At 44.0% G+C, this 5377-nt stretch overlaps 1 non-coding gene across 1 annotated transcript; it reads right to left on the reverse strand.

The window, feature by feature from the left end:
- On the reverse strand, positions 1-107 carry LOC147945730 (small nucleolar RNA R71). Its single transcript, XR_015597826.1, has one exon. It is a non-coding gene; the product is annotated as a small nucleolar RNA R71 (small nucleolar RNA).
- Positions 108-5377: the final 5270 nt, after the last annotated feature.

A 5377-nucleotide genomic window follows, 5' to 3' on the forward strand; every position in this document is an offset into this window, starting at 1 on the left:
AGGTTGAGGAATGAAATTTCTGGGTTTGCTCAAAGGAATAATGAGAGCTTTTGTGAAGCTTGGGAGAGGTTTAAAGGATTCCAAACTCAGTGTCCTCACCATGGCTTCAGCAATGAGTCACTTCTAAGCACCTTGTATAGAGGAGTGCTTCCCAAGATAAGAATGCTTCTTGACACAGCCTCTAATGGCAACTTCCTCAACAAGAATGTGGAAGAAGGATGGGAATTAGTTGAGAATCTTGCTCAATCTGATGGCAATTATAATGAGGACTATGATAGGACCATAAGGAGCTCCTCAACTGATCAAGAGGACAAGTATAAGAAGGATTTGAAGATGGTCAATGAGAAGCTTGACAAGATCCTCCTCAGCCAATCCAAGTCCATTCACTTCATTGGTGAAGAGGAAGCTCCAGTTCAAGAGGGGGAGCCTGAATTTGCTGAGTTGTGCTACATGCAAAACCAGGGAGGATTCAAAGGCTACAACCAAGGAGGTTTCAAGAACAACAATCTCTCTTATAGGAGCACCATTGTGGCCAACCCTCAAGACCAGGTCTATCCACCTCCTCAACCTCAACAGCAACAAAACTACATCCCCAAGCAACAACACCAAGTGTTCCAGCCCCAATTGTGTCCCCCACCAGGGTTTCAGACTAACCAAGGCCAGGAACAAGACTTAAGAGCAATGATGCAACAGTTGTTGATTGGGCAAACACAAGGCAAGATTGAGGAAGCCAAGCAGTTTGCTGAGTTGAATCAAAGGCTCACATCACACTACAATGATCTGAACATGAAGTTTGACAGTCTCAACTCCAGAATGAAGTATATGGAGAGTAACATTGCCTCTACTTCAGCTCCTAAACCCAACCAACTCCCTGGAAAAGCTGTTCAAAATCCAAGGGAGTTCACTGCAAAAGCCATTCATATCTCTGATGAGGAAGTCACTGAGGACAGTGAAGTCCAAGTTTGGGGGAATTCATTAGTTACTGAAGCCCCAAGTGACGTTTGTGCAAAGCAACTGGAGTCCGTTATTGCACTCGACCAAGTACTCGAACAGCCACTCGATCGAGTGCATGCTCGAGTGGTCGATCGAGTTGCAGACTCAGAAGCTGTCAAGCCTGCTAAGTACACTCCTCCTGCTTACAAGCCACCTCTTCCATTCCCAGGACGTTTCAAAGCACAAAAGATTAAGGAGCTTAGGGAAATCATTGAGAGAAAGGAGATGATGGCTAAGCAACAAGAGGAAGAGAAGGCTTTGAAGGAAGTGGTTGTGATTGAAGAAGCTGTGGTTGAGGAAGTGTTGGCCATGAAAGAGATCACCATTGCTTACCAAGAAGAAGAGAGAGGACCTGCCTTGGAACAATATGATCCATATCCTCTCTACAAAGACTTTTTGCTTGATTTGTCAAAGAAGAAGGCTGAAGCTCAAGATGAGAAGGATCTTGAGGACCTTGGAGGAGTTATCATTCCAATCAAGCTTAAGGATCCAGGTCCATTCTATCTGCCTTGCACACTTAGCTATCTTCACTACAACCAATGCCTTTGTGATTTGGGAGCTTCAACAAGTGTGATGCCATACTCCATAGCACAAAAGCTTGGGAGAACTGATTTCAAATCCACCAACCTTCATATTTGTCTAGCTGATGGGTCAAACAAGGAGATAGTTAGAAGGTTGGAGAATGTTCCAGTCAAGATAGGGAAGGCAAGGGTTCACACTGATTTTGTGGTGTTGGAGATGGACAAGGAACCTGAAGATCCAATCATTCTTGGAAGGCCATTCCTAGCCACTGTTGGAGCAGTTATTGATGTCAAAGAGGGTCTTGTGACCTTGAACATTGCTGAAGATATAGCCATGAAGTTTAACATCTATAACCCAACCAACCTTCCTACCATTGATGATCAACCTTTTACTATCAAGGACAAAGGGGGTCAAGAAGGTTCAAGTGGTGAAGCAACTCCAAAGGCTAAGCTCTCCATTCAAGATGATTCTGTGGAAAAGCTTAAGAGGTCAGTTCAAGAGTTGACTAGTATGGTTGAGGATCTTCAAGTTAAGCTGAACAAGAGGTCCTTAAGGAAGGCAAGACCAAGGCTCAAAATCAAGAAGAAACATGGTTTGTGTGTTAAGGGTGAGGTGATCAAGGATCAACTTCACAGTGATCAAGAGGTTCCAGGGAGGATTTCATCACCTCCTTGGTATCTAAACCAAGTATAAAAAGGACACCAAAGTCAAGCTTAGTGACTTTAAACAAGCTCACTAGGGAGGAAGTCCCTAAGGTATCCTTTGTAAATATGGTTTATTTTCCTTGTAGTTTTGATGTGTTTTCTTTTATATTTGTGTTGGACAGGCCTTTAGGTGAGAATGTAGTTGGGTAAGGAGAGATTTAGACTTGGAGAAGGAGACTCGCAAGCCCACTCGACCTACCCACGAGAGGTACTCGACCGAGCTGGGAAGGAATTGAGGCCCATTTGATCTTCAAATCGCTAAAACGATCAAGTGGAGGGAAGAACAAGAAGAAAAAATTTTGAAATTTCAAAGTTTGGTCAAGGTGCTCGACCGTATACAGTCGAGTGTGGGGTCGAGTGGCAGCAAAAAGCAGGTCAAATATTCCCATTTCAAATTTGAATGGTATGGACGCTCCACCCTTGTCTCTTTGTCCCCTTAGCTTCTTTATATAGACTTTGCATGAAATTATACCTCTCACATTCTCTCATTTGCTCAAAACCATTGAATTCAAGTTTTAAAGTCTCTCTCATAGCTTATCTTTTGCTCAAGCTTAGTTCTTTCAAGTTTTTGGTTCACTAACCTATTAAATTTGAGCTTTGAGTCTATTCCCTTCAGTTCTATTTGAAAATGTCTTCAAGAATCACTAGGAAGTCTCAACAAACCGCTGCAACCTCCATGGAACGTCATGATGCTAGCCTTGAGTCCAGAGGAGAAGCTGGAAGGGCCACTCAACGCCCCACTCGATCATGCACTCGACCGAGTGGTGGTCCGAGCAGCCGGTCGAGCCAGATGCCGTGTCCAAGGAGAGAAAGAGTTGAGGAAGATCCTGAGAGGACTGAAAGTGAGGAGGAAAGGGAGTCAACTCTCAATGAGTTCATGAGGAGACACAAGGCCAAAGGGAATAGGCCAGCAGTTGAGGTTGAACAAGAGGAGAGTGAGAATGAGAGTGAGGAAGAAAGTGAAAAAGAAGAGATAGAGGATGATGGAGAAGCTGAGTCCTGTGGGTTGTCAAAGAGGCAACTCTATGATGCTTTCATGAGAATGGAGTTCTTAGGGACTAGATATCCACACAAGGAAACCATGGAGAAGCTAGCCATTGGTGAAGATGTGGAGTATCTCTTTGAGAAGATCAACCTAACTAAGTTTATGGGGCTTTGCATGGAAGGATACAAAGAAGAGAGTTGTGAGTTTCTAGCCACAGTCAAGCTGCATACATATGCAAGGAAGGATGCTGAGTTTGGAGCTGGTCACATTGCTTTCACAATCAAAGGGAAAAGGTATGAACTTTCAATGAAGAAGATAGCCAATGTGTTTGGTTTTGAGGTTGGGAGCAATAGGAGTTTGATGATTCCAAGAGAAGAGCTCTATGCTGTGTGGGAAACCATTGGGGACAACAAATACTACTTATCCTCCAATTCCAAGAGTTCAAGGATAAGGAGCCCAGTCCTAAGGTACTTCCACAAAGCTCTTGCCAACACCTTCTTTGCTAGGAAGGAAACTGGGAATATTAATGAGGGGGAGCTAAAGATGATTGATTTGGCTCTCAATGGAGTCATCTTCCAAGCAAGAAATGGTACCATCATTCTTGGGAGCACTGTGGAGACTGACCTAGCAATGGTGCTCATTGACCACATGATTTACTTGAGAAGTTGGGTAGGCAAGTTGGAGAACAAAGGATCAAGAGGAGCACTAACCATTGGAGGCATCATTACTCCAATCCTTCAAGCTGCTAAGGTTCCACTTAGAGGAGAAAGGGTTTCACCAAGATGGATTGACTCTAGCTACCTCACCTCTACTCTCATCCTAGCCAAGGAGATGCATCAAGGGAATCACATTTTCAACTTTGAACTTCCAACACTTGGGAAAAAGCAACTGATTTTGCCTAACCAAGAGCTCACTACCATTCAAGAAGGAGCCAACATTGACTTTTGGCCAGCTGAGGAGCATTTGTTTGATGGGATAGTTCAACTTAGAGTTGATGAAGCTGGAGATGTGCAAATGGCTGATGGGGAGGAGCAATTTTACTTTGAGGATTATGAGCTCAACCCAAGAGATAGTAGAGGGGTGAGGGAGGCTACCAAGAGATTAACCCTTCTGCAAAAATGGAACAAATGGCATGGGAAGAGGTTTGATAAGCTGAAGAAGAAGGTGACCAACATGGCTAAGTCCATCAAGGGCTTAAAGAAGGAGATTGCTGAGTTGAAGAGTGGGAATTCTTCACCTACACCATCAAGCCCTTTGAGGAGGAGTAGCTCAACTAGAGCACTTTCTAGAGTTGCGAACCCTGTGGAACCAGCTAGGGCTTCAATGTATGAGCCAAATTAGAGGAAGAGGAGCTTAAGTACCCGAGAACAACCCTTTTCAAGGTACTCGACCGGGTCACTCGAGCACCCACTCGACCGAGCACCCCCAATGCACTCGGCCGAGTTCCAGCCCAGATCACCCTATGGTTTCCCACCTCCAGCTGCTTATCCAGGATATCAAGGTTACCCTCCCATCCCACCCCAGTACTTCATGGATCCAGCACTCTACCAGCAGTTCTACCAGCAGCAAGGACCGCATTTTGACACTCGTGGTCCAGCTCGACCCCCCCACTCGAGCACGTACTCGACCGAGTCCCGGTCGATCCCCATCGTCGAGCTGCCCCAATGTCCACCTCCAAGTCACCAACAAGACCCCAACTACTCCTATGACAGCATGCAGATGGATGTGGACAACTACTTCCACAATCCCTAAGGTACCACTATCACCTTCCCTTTTAGATATCATTGCATTTGACATTGTGTTTTGTTTTTTGTTTTTCATCTTGAATCCTCAATCAAATTTTTTTCACACAGGGACTGTGTGATTTAAGTTTGAGGGAGGGTTTGAGATAGCATTTGACATTGTGTTTTGTGATTCTTATTTCAAATTTTTAGCATAATCATGTTAATACTTGCATAGCATCTAAGGCATAGAAAAACCCTAAAAATTTGAAAATTTTTGCAAAAATCTTTATAAAAAAAAGAGAGTGTTCATGTAGTTTGCACTGCACATTAGGATCTTGTTTAGCATGTTTCATGTAGGATTGTATAGTACTTGCATTAGGGATCTATGATGAGTATTCCCTTATTAGCTGGTTTATTCACTAGACTAGGATCAATGCCCAAGTTAATAG

Source organism: Camelina sativa, chromosome 4 (assembly GCF_030686135.1).
Source record: "Camelina sativa cultivar CO46 ecotype springtype chromosome 4, ASM3068613v1".
NCBI lineage: Eukaryota > Viridiplantae > Streptophyta > Magnoliopsida > Brassicales > Brassicaceae > Camelina > Camelina sativa.